At 39.1% G+C, this 16,663-nt stretch overlaps 1 protein-coding gene across 4 annotated transcripts in view; it reads right to left on the reverse strand.

The window, feature by feature from the left end:
• Positions 1–16,663, reverse strand: part of syt1a (synaptotagmin Ia) — a 222,212-nt gene that overhangs the window by 162,389 nt on the left and 43,160 nt on the right. For 3 of the 4 annotated variants that reach the window (XM_086270272.1, XM_086270278.1, XM_086270273.1), the window contains exon 2: positions 7,612–7,659. The exons of the other annotated variant lie outside the window; for it this stretch is intronic. The gene's annotated coding sequence lies outside the window, so the exon portion shown is untranslated. The remainder of the gene's footprint in view (positions 1–7,611; positions 7,660–16,663) is intronic. 4 annotated transcript variants of the gene reach the window in all.

The following is a 16,663-nucleotide window of genomic DNA, read 5'->3' on the forward strand; positions in this document are numbered from 1 at the left end:
CTTTATGGGCCATGTGAAAATATAGTTTAAATATATGAAAGGGGACATGCTATACTAATTTTCAGCTCCATATTTCTATTCTTGGACTTTATAGAGTAGGCAGTTGGCCTCCCACGAGGGAGGAAGCAACCTGCAGCAAGGCAAATGCTACACATTCACCTTGCTGTAAAAGGTCCGGAGGTTGACGGTGATGAAGGCTCATCCTCTGAGCAACCAGCTGATTGTGAAATGAGAAAAAAATTTCATGCAATCACAAAAACAAAAAGAAGGTTGCCCATCTATTTTCACTTTAGTGTGACTGAGCAATATCAACTGTCTTCTGATTGGCTGACACTAGAAAACAGAAGGTCTAAACAACAGGTGGGTGGGGCTGTGCACTCAGAGGTAGAGCTGTGTGCCTGAGACGATCACATTAATAACATACAGCCTGGTTCTTTTCTTTTTCCTGTATCGAAAAGATTGTGCTGCAATTTATGGCAATGTTAAATGTTGTTAGTGGGTGTTGTGCTCTTTAATGCACCTCTTTTAACAACAGTTATTACACATAGCATCAGTTACAAAACTACGGCTTTGTTGTGTTGAATATTCCCAGTTCTGGATGTTACCTGACACTCAGCTATTTGATAACGATGCCGACTCAAATTTGATTCAATGAGCAAGGCAGGAAATGAAATAGCAGCAAGATTAAAATGGAGAACAAGGACTTGCTGTCTGCCCCTCTGAAAAGAAAACACTGCTGAATACTAAGCTTGACAGTGGAGAAGAAGGATTGAATTTTGTGCCGGCAATGACAAGTTTAAAAAGTGAATGAGAATGTGACTGATAGAGGTTTAGTCTGGGAAATATCACACACTTACAAAGCTAGCAATAGTTATAAATTGTTATTGAGACAAGCTTCAACTCTTTTTCCCTTTAAGTTCAATATCATCCCAATTGTTCCTCATTTGTTTGTACTTGGTTTGACCTATAGTGTAAGTTTTAAAAAATCATGTCGCTACCAAAAGAGGATTAGTTTTCAATGATGCTTCACATTTTTAATGAGCAACCTATCTGCCAGCTTATCTTTGGATCTTTTTTTAACAAATAAGGTTAAACCTAAATGAGATTTCCCAAGAGATTACCATTATCTTTATCACCATCTTTATAATCAAGCCAGTACCATGCACATCACTTTAATATGGTGGGATATGCAAAAAGCAATTATGTCAGCCTGTTGTGTTATTAAGATTCCATTTTAATCTCAGTAACAGGAGTAATAGTGTCTGCAACCATGCTAGCAGTTCTAAGTGCTGCTTTGAGCTAAATGCTCTCTTCAGCATGTTAACTAGCTCACAACTGATATTTGCTGATATTTATGAAGTACTATATTTACTGTGCTCACTATACTTACTAGTTAAAAACAAAAAATAACAACTGGGGTCAAGGAAATGTCATAACATCCCCCCCCCCCCCCCCAAAAAAAAAAACTAACAGCGCTTTCTTACCAATTTGAAAATGTGGTAGATGTGTCTCCAGTGGATTTGATTAAATCTGCAGTAGGCCATTATCTACAAAAGTCTTGGCATATGAACGCACTTCACATATTTTTTTAAATATTTAAGGCTACGTTCACACTGCCGGCGAAAGCGCATCAAATCCGACTTTTTTGACCCTATGCGACCCAAATCCAATGATGGTATGACAGTGTGAACGGCACAAATCCGATATTTTCAAATCCAATCTGGGTCACTTTCGTATGTGGTACTGAATCCAATACATATCTGATGTTTTAGAAAGCGACTGCTGTTTGAACGGTCATGTCGCATTAAATCCGTTTTTTACGTCACTGACACAAGACAGACGCCAATTATCAGCGCCGGAGAAGACATCGTGAACGCTTCCTGGCCATCCAGTGTAGATGTCAGTGAAACTGTTGGGAAGACAACGTTGAAGAAACGTGAACATTTTATTCGTACTGTATAATCTGCAGATTCTGACAGAAATCTGCAACTATCCTTTGAAGCAGCGCTCCTCTCTAAAACAGCAATAAGGATAATTATTAGGCCATATGTAAATAACAAAATAACTTTATAACTTAAAGCAAAATTGGGGAACGTAAACTCCGAAACAAGTCTTTATATTAACAGCCATCAGTCAAACAATACTGTTTGGTCTGAGTCTAAACAGAGCGCGTTGTGTGTGACGTCTTCTTTTGTGCATGCGGGCCGCTTTGAGGGTTCACGCTAGAGCGCGTTTGCTGTCACACTTTATTTGTAGTGTGAACAAGCAGACAAGAAAAATTGGATTTGATCAAAAAATCTGAATTGAGCATTAAGACCTGCAGTGTGAACGTAGCCATAGTTGCCGACTTCAGATTTCACACAGTACTCAATCACCACTCTCCAAAATCAAAATCCTCTGCTTAACTAATTGTAAAGACTTTTGTCCCCCTCTTCATGCTACTTCATACACCTTAACTGATGCAGTCAGAGACCTGTGATTGGATTGGTCAGTCTATTATCACAGGTTAGACTTTCTAAAGTGCACAGAAGAAGAAGAATTGAATTCATTTTCACTGAGACTGGACAACTGAACTAGTCTATGTCGATTGTCACCTTTTCAATTGCATAATTTTTGTAGTTGTAATTTGCAAATGTCAGTAGTTTACCTCCTTGAGGTAAATATTCAACATCAACTAAATCAAAGAGAAGAATGATCAGCTGACTTGGGATACCTCTTGTTTCTTTGGTGTACTGATTTTAATACACTTGCCAACGCTAGTTCAGAGATTGCTTGAAATAAATTGCTGAAAGGAAGATGAATGTTTTGTCCAGCAATATCATAAACATGCTGACTACTCGAGCTTTAAGTTGCATTTAGTTTACTACAATATAAATATGTCCTTAGTAGGGACATTCCAAGCAATTAATTTACAGACTTATCTGACTTTTTGAACAAATAGTTCAAAAAGTTAGACAACAGCCAGTCAAAATAGATTGTCTATTGATCCTGAAAACAAACCAACTCAAACCCCAGTAAAATATGCAGAACTTAACTGGACATAGCGTTTTCAGTGGAGAAACATTTCGTCACTAATCCAAGTGACTTCTTCAGTCTCAGCTGACTGCAGGTTTCCCCGACTTTATAAACGGTACAGTTTCATGACTGAAACTAACACCACTGGATAACGATGGGCGGCGAGGTCAGTTTTTTGATCATCAACATTCAAATTGTCATGACCATTGACCAAAGTCCACTGATCAATGGCACCATTCATAGTTGGGGAATGGCTGCAATCACAGCATTGTAAGATCCTGAAAGATGTACCCTTAGGCCCCCTCCTCGATTCAGAGATGGTCGTTCCCTTTTCACGTAAATGGCCTCCTTTACTCCGCGCTCCATCCAGATCAACAGAATCAGCTTTTTGAGATTTCCCTAAATGGATGATTGAGCATGCATCAAGACTTAACTGAGAAAGTTCAGGTTGTGTTTTGTCACATATAAACTTTTAAGCTTGTTAGAATTCTATTGTATTTACGTGTATGTAAATCAGTAAATCATTGCACCCATTTTATATTTTCCTAGTAAAATATAAAGAGTTGAGTGGTGACTCAAGACTTTTGCACAGTACTGTAAGTGCATCCGCAAACTGTAAATAAAAACAACTGCAAATTACATAAATGTGACTCGTCTTTGGCTTACATGATTACCGTGCATCTACAAAGTGCTTCTGCTATTTTCCAAAACATCGCACTTTTAGCAGTTAGATGAGGGGAGGTGAACACATCAGCCACTTATTAGTTGTTAAAGTAATGTGAAATTTAAAATGGCTCAGCACACTGTTCTCTGCTTTCTGCACACTGAAAATGCCAGGAGGTTATACAGCCTTCTCGGTCAAACACTATAAAATATCTGCAAAATACTACACCAGCAAAAACTGCTCTGAAAACACCACCAAATTACTTTTTTTAACAATCCCAAAGATGTTCACTTTAAGTGAAGAAACAATGAATCACCTCTGAAACACTACGCTTTATCTTTGGAAGCCATTAAGGCTCGTCTTTCGTCATATGGGTAATTTGTCGAACACATTTCTGGTTATGTTGTTTTTATTTTGAAGCACACTGAACCTATGTGTTAGCCGTACTCTTTTTTTTCAGTGGCTGACGAACAATAAATGAGTTTAAAAGGGGAATAAGTGCGCTCATCCTTCTGTTACCCTCCGGCAAAACGTAGAGCCTGGGTAGACTAGGATTTAACCCAATCATATGGCATGAAGGATGATTAATATGCTTGCTAATGTGAGGCGGCTTAAACATCTCTGGATATGAGATCAGGTAAACAGCAGTGAACACCGGCAACTGGAGGTGGGAAGTGCACAGTCCATCAATCATGGTTGACAGCTGGGACAGACGCAGGAACTATCATCATCATCAGATAGGAGTGGGTGCTACACTGCTTCAAATCACAGTGCTAATTAGTGCTATCTGCAAATGTACACTTATGTATAGAGAAACTCAAGAGAATTATTCTGAATTATTCTGTATTAACTAATGTTTAGCAAGTCCAAATAAACTGTTTTACACTTCTTTTGAGCTCAATACTGAGCACAGCACTCCTTTTAATTTGCTACAGTTAGAACTGATGCTTTCATAGTGGAGGTAATGTAACATCTTGAGTGGCTACTAGCAACAAAGCAGGAATGATGACCGACTTCAAACCAAAAAGCCAAAATCAGAGACAGTAGTCAGGACTATCTATTAATATACAGTAGTACTCTCTCAAGGTTTACTGTCCTCAACTAACAGGTATGAGAAGATAGCAGAAAAAGTAATAAACCCTCACCACTCAAATTATGAATGTCCTTGATTAGGGCTGTGCGATATGACCAAAATCTCATATCCCGATATAAGAATTCTATCGTCCCGATAACGATATAAATCACAAAACTGTAACATTTTCTGTAAATTCTGTGAATCTCGGGCAGCTTGACTTGCGTGAAGTGTTTCCAGCTGTGCGTCATGTACCTGGAGTTGAGTGTTTTAACCGATGCATGAAACTATACATTTTTAGACATAAGTTGTAACGGCCGCCGTTTTCTTTGTGAGTATTTGTTACACGGCGTGCTGCGGGAAAAAGCCTGTTCTAAGGTTTGAGTCTAAAGTTTATTTTTTAGCACCTGGCGGCTCTATTTTACTTCTCATCTGTAAATAATCTGCTCTTTCACGTGATTCAGTTTATTTTGAAAAGTCTCAACAGGATCTTGAGCTTTATTGTGAAAGGTTTATGTGGTACATAAACAAGCGGACATGCGATGGTGATTGTTACCGTCGTTGTTGCTAACCACAACGCATAAAAACAGGCGCTTGTCCGTCTGTAGTGTGGTTATATTAAATATAAGAGAAACATAGAACTTTAAAAAATTAATATAGCCACTACAGTGACCATCAAAACGATGAAAAAATATTGCTGTAAACAGTTTATTTTGCAACACCACGAAACAAACGATAGACGTTTTTATATCGTCATCTGATATATATTGTTATATCGAACAGCCCTATCCTTGACTATATTCAGATTATTCCAGCCTCAGTAGGAGACCAGCCTCCACTTCATGAAAGCCACACAATTTGAACTAGAACAGATTACCACATGCCTTTTCCTAATTGGAGGCATACACAGTGTGTACTGGGCTACCTACACATCAAACCTACAGGAGCTGCCATAGAAGCCCAAGCCATGAAGCTCCCAGCACACAGTTTTTGTGCTGATGTTTGGAATTTCACAGCTACTGAGTTTTACACCAGGCTTATTACAGTTGAGGAAAATTAAACTACAAACTAAAACTGGATGAGAAAAAACATTGAAGTTTACTAAAATAAAAACAAAAACAAATGAACTCTAACTACCGTATTTTCCGCACTATAAGGCGCACTTAACATCCTTTAATTTTCTCAAAAATCGGCAGTGCGTCTTATAATCTGGTGCACCTTATCTATGAATTCTGGCTGTGTTTACTGACTGTAGCAATGGGAATTGCATTTACCTGTGTGTTCCGCCCGGAGTCTCTGCTTCTCACCTTCCGGTGTTACACTCTCAAGACTCCGGGCGGAACACACAGGTAAATGCAATTCCCATTGCTACACTGACCTCGAGATGATTTTATGTGGTACACAGCGCTCAAAAAATCTGTCAAAAAATGTTTTAGTAGGACTTTGCTAAGCTACGAAGCTGCACCGCTTGATGAATTGTCCCATAAATACGGTACAATGATTTTGCCAACTTGGAAAACTAACAAAATAAAAACAGAGGAAATATCATTAGATTGGAAGAAATGTCACCCAGTCACCTGATGCACTCTTTAAAGTGACCCATTCTTTCACAGATATGTGTAAAGACACACTGCAAGGCTATCTGCTCGATTTTACACACCTGAGGTAAGGTGGCTGAAAAAACTGAAACTGAGAGATTAAAAGGTGTGACCCAATACTTTTTTCCATATGGTATCCATATAGTATGTTGGCATTTGTGTAATTAATCTCACTGCCTGAAGGGAAGATAAACTTCAGTTTTTGGCCTGCTGTCATAGCAACATGAAGTAGTTACAAAAAAACCCCACTATTTCTTTGTGTTTATAGAGATAATTTGGCACCACAACTTTTGAAGTAGTGTATTTCATAAGAAAGCACATTTCAGGTCTGCAGCAGATATTCAGTACAGACCGAGCAGAGAGACACAAAAGTGTTATTGCCTAAACCTAAAAAAGTATTTTCTGTTTAAACCTAACAAATGAGTTTCTATATTCTAATCATAACTAGGTCATTTTAAATGTCACCAAGTAAAGTATTTTTTTAGTTATTGACATATTGAAAAACAATACAAATGTGTGATGTTTAGGACTTGAACTTGGGAGCAGCAAAACTATTCACTCCGCAAAAAATAGCACTTGAAAATCTAGTGTCTGGAGGCACAAACCAGTCGATTACAAGTCGTGACTATTTTCAAACTGTTGGGAGACTATGTTGTTATTTTAAATGCAATAAGCAATTCTCTCTGCACTGTTCATGTTTGCTATTCATAGACAGGCTTTATGTACCTTTGAATTGCTTGAAATATTTATCCAAACATTCAAGTAAAAGTCCGGCCTACTAAATAACGAATAAACAGAAAACACAAAAGCCAGTGGCGCTCATCCACCTGACTGGATGGCCACGCGGGTCCTTCTGATCACAGCTGACTTCACTTCATTGAATTAACACACAGCTTTCTGGGCTACAGGCTCAGGGGCCATGTTGGAGCCTCACTGGTGAATATTAGATTGCACGCCTCCAGATCTCATTAAAGGAGGCAACAGGACAATGTCTGCATCTCAAACGAGACCAGAGGCCATCAAGCATTCTGGCTCCCTGTTGGATTTACTGATTTGATTGATACTGTGTGCGTGCATCAGAGAATAACAGAGGGCAAGATGTCATTTTTGGTAAATATAATTAAGGCATTTTTATAAACTACACAATTGGTGGAAAATTGGAATTTGGGAGTGTATAGCATGGGGTAAAGGGCGTACACTAAAGGCCCTGTCCATTTATGAAATGACAGATCTGATGAAAAGCCTATTGGCCTGACACTTACAGTATCTTCAGTCAAAGACGTTCCTTCCTGTCTTCCACTTCCAGCTCACTGAAAAACAAATTTCACAGTGTCATTATAAAACAAAAATCTGCACTAACAGGAGATATGTAATCTGTGCTGACAAATACAGGGTAAGAGTAAAACCAATGTTTTTTAAATGGCTTGGGTAATCCCACCAGTATTTTTTTAAATGTAATGAAATGGGCCAAATGAAGGCATACAACTGAGGCTTCCCTGAAAATTAAATTAGTGGGTCACTGCAGGATTTTTTTAATAAAGATGTCCAGTATTAGCCACAGACTATTAGATAGTTTTAAATAAATACTACTTGTGCCCGAAGGCGGAGGTTTTATGGTGGTTAATTGCTAGTAGCCGCTAATTAATGTAGTTCATACTGTTAAATCTTTCAGTGTCCACTATTAACTTCAGTGAATAAGCTTAGAGGTGGTATGTTATGTCAGGCAATACGAGGAAATTAAAATACATGCTTTCAAATCCATCCTAACCACACTGTAGGACAAAGACAAGCTTTTTCCTCTTTCACTAAATGTAATATATGTATAAACATAACATACACACCTTTTTGTCAAACAGTATTTATATTTAAATTAACAGAAAGACATAACAGCTGCAGATGACTCAACAAAATTTAGTAAACATGGCTTGTAAACTTTCATTTTTAGCAGATTAGACCAGAGCGTATCCTGAATACGATGCTTTTAAATTATTATTATAATACCTCTAATTTCCTCCTACAGCAGTTTCCATTCTAAAATAAATGTATTTTTTTTTTCATCCCAATTCTCATTTTGTCCTTCAGTTCCATAAGAAATAATTGGGTTTACCCTAATTTTGAACTCAATTAGCTTGGGTTTCAATCTTTTTTTTTTTCAAATGTTGTGAAACTGATTTGTATCTTAACTTCAAACCTCTGTTTTAAAATGTTAATACATCTTACAATAATTGGTGACAGGCATCGGTGGTCTCATTTACAGGAAGCAGATGGCACATTGTGTAGCAGTGCAGCAGTAGCAAACAACACATGCTGGTACCCTTAAATAGGTTCAAAGGACAAACAAGCAATAGAAATCGTAACAAAAAGAAACCATAACTATTCATACCTTTCTCTACAGTTCTCAAAAATGAGAGTCTGACTACACTGGATACTCGTCACTGGATCTTTGAGGCTTATAATAAAAAGAGATGAGAGGAACATGTTTATACAACAGGTGCTTGTGTTTGATCCAGCCAAACATGCAAAACCAACACGGTATGTCAAACAAGAGGATAACTTGAGATTGTAGGAGGTACTTCCATGTGATATGCAGCCACTTGGTTATGTAGGTGGTCTCAATTTAATCCTTTTAATTTCATTTTCCAGAACCCCCACAAGCCCAGAATGTACAAGATCAAAGCTGTACTGAACGCTGGCGTCATAGTGCTTCTTAACTGGCCCTGCAAGGATGGTGCTATTAAAGAGAAACTTGGGGATTGTTTTTTTTTTCAGTCAGGGAGCAGCGACCCTTAAGAAAGTTGAAGCATTGCCTAAAGGAAACATTCGTTTTGTACAAGGGTGGCAATATTGCACCATATCCAAAGGTGTAAAAACTCCATGCCATTAACAGGACTGGTAGAAAAAAATAACAGCCTGGTCTGGTGGCAAAATGTGGAAGCACCTTCAGCATTTCTTGCATTTTCTTCCTTTGGCTTTTTTTTTTTTCAATTTGGAAATAGACATGTCCAATAAAGCAAATCTACAGGTTGAATATTATCACCTCCAGAAACTTGTGAGAGATTATGTTGAATGTAATGAAGTAAGCTTTGTGAATGTAAAACAAGCTGCCAAATATATCCGAGTTAAGTAACTGGTACATATCAGCCACTAATTAGCAGCTGATATTTACCAGTAGACAGCAGGAGGGCTTTGAAAGCCAACTCTGTGCTTTTACTGAAAAGGTGTTTCATGAATGTGTAACAGACATGTGGGCTTGAAAAACACCTCACCATGTACCCACTGGGATACTTGGTCCCAAAATAGACTTCAAATGCCTGGGGAAACCAGTCAGCCTCACTGGCATTAGCATCCAGTAATCTAAGTGGAGAGGGCCTAAAGAAATGTCTATTTTTTATAGTGGAGAGGTCAAGAATAGGCCTTTTACAGTGAGTAATGTGCCTGAGGGTTCTGCTGCCAAATGTTAACAAAGAATGCGTAATTAATATCACTTAAATCATATCCTATCAAGTCAATGTCCTAATAATCAACATAGACAACTGCAGTTATAATCATTACCACAAAAGAAACTGATACAACAGAAGTAAACAAATGTAGCAGACAAGCTATGACTCAAGAAGACTTGATACACGTCACCAAAATGATTGGCCGAGTTTCTAAAGTACAGCGAGTAATGGCAGCCCTCTTGAAGCTAAAACAAATTTGGCATGATGGGACCTTTCATGTTTCATTATCCTAAAGGGGAAAAAAAATCCTAAACTTCAGATCTGTGTGTTTTAGTCTATTTCACAGCTTTCAAAGCTATTGCACCATGCAGCTATCCCAACTTTCACTCTGTGCTCTCTATTCAAAGGACCCATCTCATGTTGTCCTGCCGCCACACTAATATCCACAGCAAACACCCATCCTGGGAGTCTGCGGGAGGGGAGTTCAAACATTTTTATCATTGCAGTTTCACTGCTTGTCTGTGGGCCAAAGCCTTGTGTCAAAGTGTCAGTGTCTTGATGTTACGTATGTCCTCAACATTGGCAAAAAACAATGCTGTCCGAAGAGTGTAGAAGCCTATTTAGAGTATATCGATGGTATTCTTCAGAAATTGCTCATGTTGGTGTCAGTTTCAGTAAACATCAGTGTTATTAGAACTGGAGACCAGTGCTGACATTTTCAAGCAAATTTATGCTAATTTCCTGGGGTTTTCCCCACACAGCTGGATCTGGAGTTTACAGAAAAACAGGAAAATATCCAGTGGGCGCACATTTCTCTGGGTGAAAATGCCTTGTTGATCCATGACTAGACTGATGGAGACTACATAGGAAGCTGATAAGAGAGCAAAAGCAGCTCAAATGAGCAAGCCAAGGTATGCAGAAGACGATCTCTCAAAGCACAACATCCTGGACTTTGAAACAGATAGTCTACAGCAGCAGAAGACCACATTGGGTGCCACTTCTGTCAGCTGAAATTGAGGCTTTTGTCACGGTGGGGATCGCTGGTGTGTTTGAGGTGTGGACCAAAAATGCAGACACGGGAGAAAAACAAAGTATAACAGAAAGTGAGCCGTTTATTTGAGCTGATGTCAAAACAAAAAAATAAGGCAAGGCAAACTGAAGAAAAACTAACTTGAAACCTAAACTGGCCAAAACTAAAACATGACATACACAGAAAATGAACGTGAACAGGCGCTTGAGGAGAGCCAAAACTCACAGAAACATGCAACCAGACAAACCAACACCGAATAAAGGACTTAAATACACAGAAGGCTAATGAGAGGATGGGGAACAGGTGGGAATACAGCTGGGAAAAATCAGACCTAACAAGACAAGGGGAAGCAAAACGAGACCCACTGCACACAGGACAGGGCCTTTCACAATAAAACAGGAAACGGCATTGAACGTAGACATGACAACACAAGCTTGACATAGAGACATGAAATACCTGAGGAGACATGGAACACATGTAGAGACTAAAGCACTGGCATAACAGAAAGTAAAACACAGAGGACAAGACAGACTATACAGAGGACAGGAAAAGACTCAGAAATCACAGAGACATGGATGAGACAAAACCTAGAATAAAACTCAACTAAACCGTAACTAAATAATACCACAAGAACTTCTAACATAAGACAATACAAAATACAAAACAAGCCCAAAATGCTGCGTTACAGACCCAGCCCCTGACAGCTTTTTTTTTTATTGCAACATTCGGATGGTAGGTTCATACTTTGTTAGAAACAACATGAAAGCATGGCTCCACACCATCACACCACCAATCAACTGATTGATATGTGTAATGGTGGACCATGTCTATCCCTTGATGACCACTGTATAACCATTTCCTGATGGTTGTTTCCTGCTTGATAACAAACCATGTCACTAAACTCAAATAATATCAACATGGTTTCTTGAACATGACAATGAGTTCAGTGTAGGTAAATGGCTTCTACAGATCTGTACCATGGATGTAAATCCGCAACAACTGTATGATGCTATCATATCTATATGGACCAGAATCACTAAGCATAGTTTCCAGGACCTAGTTGAATTTAAGCACCAAAAAGTAAAGCAGTTTTGATGTCAAGCCGGAGTCTGACCTGGTTTTAATGAATTGGGTGATGAGTGTATATTTACGAGTGTATTCTAGACCACAGAATAATGTAAAACTGAACCAAGGATGACCTGAAACCATCCAAATATCCTAAATAAAGAGACAGACCTCTTAAGTTAAATACCTTTAATCTAACTCGAGTAATTTAACAATGCTATTCCTCAAAGTGAGCGAGCAATACAGGCCCACTGGATGTAAGCTAGTTTTCATAGCTACTAAAATAAATACATAAACCAACCAGAAGCTTTTAGGACTAGTCTAACCGCACAGATGAATATTGGAATTAAAATGTGTTTCTTGTGTTCCTCAATTTAGGAAACCTGCATTTTTTTTTTTGCAGAAATAGAATGAATCTTTTCAAGCCTTCATACCTACCAACACTACCAACCCATACAACAATGCATTTGATTCATAAAGTATTCTGAGTACTCCACTTTCTGCTAAACTGTGGTCAGTGTGTTCCATTTAAAAATGTCAATATATATTTTCATCATTTTTGCCAGTGTAGACTTGATAACTACAATGGCCAAATGAAAATATGCCGCCTTACATTTTTCAAGACGTATTAAAAATGTTGAAATTTACACACGAAAAATAATTATTCTGTTAATAATGTAAAACTTCAAACATTCAGACCCTGGCAGCAATTACAGCTCAGAGGAACTTTCTCGAATTCTTCCCAGCAGACCCTCTCAAGCTCCATCAGATTGGATATAAACCGTATGTCAACTGCGATTCTTCAGGCCTCTCCACAGATGTCCTGTGGGGTTTAACTCTGGGCTTTTTATGGGGCTACTCAAGGACAGAGACTTGTCTTCCAGCTACATTGTTGAGAAGAAAGGCATCTTGCCCTAAGCTGAGACTTTACACACTGTGGATAAGTCTGGCCTTTTCTTCAAGGGTGTTTCTATTTTGACTGCAGTGATCCTTCCTAGTTGTCTTCCACACTTATGCTTCCCAGCAGGGATGGTATTAGCCAGATGAACAGTGCCTGATGTAGACTAGACACAGAGCTTGGAGTTCTGTCCAGAGAATTACATCTTTGTCTCTTCAGATGATTGACCAGAGTCCCTAAAAGTAATTTGACAAAATCAAAGTAGGCTTTAATAAGCCTTTTACTCAAAAGTGGCTTCTATCTACCTGCTCTTATGTGCACATTCCATGAAATTTGGCACAGGTTCCAGAAACATTAAGGCTAATTAAAGCACACACAGTGCAGCGCACATGATTATAACTAGGAAACCCACTCCAAAAGAGGTAAATACTTCCACAAATGAGGACTTTTTCCATTTAAATATATTTGCAGATCTTTGTAAAGCCTCATTTTCACTTAGTCATTATGGATTTGTTAAGAAGGGCAATTAATCTATTTAAAGGGAAACAACATTTTTCTTGGTAAAACATACACATGGCTTTCATTATTAACAGTTAAGACTATCTGGTGTCAATATAGTAGGGGAGTTCAAAGTACAGTACAATGCCAGGCAAGAGGCATAATCACCGAATTATTTTGCATGACTACTACATCCAGGTCTTCTGAGATTCAAACCTCTGTAGTTGAGATCAAGAGCTGGCCATCCCACTGCACATTTATCTGGTTACTCTGGACAACACATTAAATATTTCTCAGTGCAACACAAGAGAATACTTCAATACCCCTATGCAATAGGAGCAGCAGTCTCATAAAAACACACACACACAATCACACCATATTAAATCTAGGCTCATATTAGTGTTTAGATCTGAACATCTATTTAATAAGAAACCGGACGGACAAATGCTTAAGGAACAATGCCTACTTCTTTGTTTAGCTGAAGGGACACAAAGCCAATATCCTGTATGGCGATATTACTCCTGAGAAACAGGAGGCTTTGCCATTCTCCAAATCAAGCTCTCTGTGCAGTTTGAAGGATGGATGGAGCAGGTTCGATTGTTTCTCTGAAGTTGGTCGTTTCCTTCCCACTAGACTGGCAGCCTTGAGAACAACCAGCTTCGAGGCCCACTTGAATTTGGCTCAAAGAATCTGGCAGACGTGCAGCAATGAGGCTGTTAGCAAGCAGTGAAAAGATGAATACACTTCTATCTTGCCAAAACCTTTGCACGGGGGCACTTGTATTTTTATGGGATGTAATGGGACCGCCGTATGACTCTGTCTGGTACACCCCGTTTTTTTCAGCTGTTTGCATACTGATGCCTTGTTTTCTGTTTAGAGTGGCATCTGGAGTTTACACCTCCTCTCTCTTCTCCAGTAAGATTAATTATGCAAACTAGGACACAATGTTTTTGTTTGTGGTGATGTTCTTGTTATGGATAGTGAGGTAAAAAGCACAATTTTGCCAACATGCAATGTGGGTACGCAAAGATATCTACAACGGCCATAGATTATCCTGTATTATAGGATAATCCAGGCTTTTGGTGCCTTTTACAAGTAGAATGGAGGTTACTGTGAAATAAATAAAAAAAACAGGATTTTTTAGTGTTAATGAACAGACACACAATTGTAGCTCTCACTAAAGTATTTATCAATTAAGGCTGAAAACAGATATCTCGAGCAGTGAAGGTCACTGCACTCAGCTGCTGCTGGATATTATTATGTGTATGATTTTAATGGATTTTCATATCTAAAAAGCAAATTAGCATATTCAATTAATCTTTGCATTCCTATCAAGGCTTTTTTCACTCTGTGGTGTTAGTGTTTATGTTTCGTCTCTTTTGACACTCAAAAATGGCCCCGTCAGGCTGACTGCCGCACATCCATTCTACTCCGCCTGTGTCTGTTGATGCTGTGGAAGAATAATTAAATGTTTTGTTTGCTTTGTTTTCTTTCCTTTTTTGTGTAAAGGAGAAAGGATGGGTCTCTGCTGTCAGTTATTGTATGATCTGGTGCTCCAGCCAGGCCGGGCCCGTCAGTCAACATTTCTCTCTCTTGACATGAAAACATTTGATAATCATGCTGCTACAGATGCCAGAGAGGAGTATAAAAAAAATTTAAATAACCTGGTATGCCTTGCCTGCTAATTACACTGCCTGAGATTTCTCTTTGTCATCACGCTAAATCGCATGACATCTAACAATGGTATTGCATTTTTGCCAATTTACAAAGCTGGAAAAAAAACAACAAAGAAAAAATAACAGTGAAAACTAAACTAAAAGTACAGTCTGTATGCTAGAAAAACATGAATATGTGATTGGATTATATATGCAACAGGCGTGCCTAGTGTAGCCCATCTGTGGCTCTGGTGTGATTGCGTTAAAAGGAGAACATAAGCTGATGAAACAAGACTTGCTGCTTTGATTATAGAAATAAATTAAACATATGTTTACACTTTGAACCACTACAGGCTTGTTAATGCTCAGTTGTAGGTGTAGGTGGAACACTGTCAATATAGAAAAGTCTAAATCTCCAAGTAGCCAAACCTCAAGTGCTATTTGATCCTGTTTGATCAGTAAAACAAAACACACTTACTTAGCAGCACTATTATATATAAAAAGTTTCCCCCAAGACATCAGAGCCAGCAAACAGCTGTAACCTTGGAGCCAACAGACAGCCTCCGGACTGGACATTGTTAAAATGTGAGCACTCAGAAGTACACTTATTAAGGACTGGGTAAATAAAGGGAAATATTTTTGTCTTGCATTAATGAAATAAGATAAGATAAGATAAGATAAGATAACCTTTATTAGTCCCACACGTGGGAAATTTGTTTTGTCACAGCAGGAAGTGGACAGTGCAAAAGTTATGACGCAAAAATTAGAATACAATAAGAATAAATACAGTACACAGCTGTACAGAATAGAATAAAATAATATACTATATACAGTAGAATAAAATAGAATAAAAATATACAATAAGATAAAAATAGAATACGAATGCTATATACAACTGAGTAAAAATACAACGATGCCAGAAAAGATTATTGCACTTAGTGTTATTGCACATGTGTGGATGTGTGTGTTTGTTCAGTTAAAGTCTTTGTTGTGGAGTCTGACAGCAGTGGGGAGGAAAGACCTGCGAAATCTCTCCGTCCCACACCGTGGGTGCCGCAGTCTCCCACTGAAGGAGCTGCTCAGTGCTGTCACAGTCTGCTGCATGGGGTGGGAGATGTTGTCCATCAGGGATGACAGCTTAGCCGCCATTCTCCTGTCACTCACCACCTCCACTGGGTCCAGAGGGCATCCTAGAACAGAGCTGGCCCTTCGGATCACCCTGTTCAGTCTCTTCCTGTCCCCAGCAGAGATGCTGCCGTCCCAGCAGACCACACCATAAAAGATAGCAGAAGCCACCACAGAGTCATAGAAGGTCTTCAGGAGTGGGCCCTCCACCCCAAACGACCTGAGTCTCCGCAGCAGGTACAACCTGCTCTGCCCTTTCCTGTAGAGGGCGTCTGAGTTATGAGTCCAGTCCAGTCTGTTGTTCAGATGAACACCAAGGTACCTGTAGCTGTCCACAGCCTCAATGTCCATACCCTGGATGTTCAGTGGTTGCAGTGGAGAATGCTTGTGCCTGCGGAAGTCTACCACCAGCTCCTTGGTTTTACTGGCGTTGATCTGGAGGTAGTTCAGCTGGCACCAGTCCACAAAGTCTTGAGTCAGTCCTCTGTACTCCTTGTCGTCCCCATCAGTGATGAGGCCGACTATTGCAGAGTCATCAGAGAACTTCTGCAGGAAGCACTGGGTGGAATTGTGGGAGAAGTCTGCAGTGTAGATGGTGAAGAG

This window comes from Aulonocara sp. 'chitande type north' Nkhata Bay, linkage group LG17 (assembly GCF_057382095.1).
Source record: "Aulonocara sp. 'chitande type north' Nkhata Bay isolate Kocher_YH1m ecotype deep benthic linkage group LG17, A_spYH_male_GT1.1, whole genome shotgun sequence".
NCBI classification, from domain to species: Eukaryota; Metazoa; Chordata; class Actinopteri; order Cichliformes; family Cichlidae; genus Aulonocara; species Aulonocara sp. 'chitande type north' Nkhata Bay.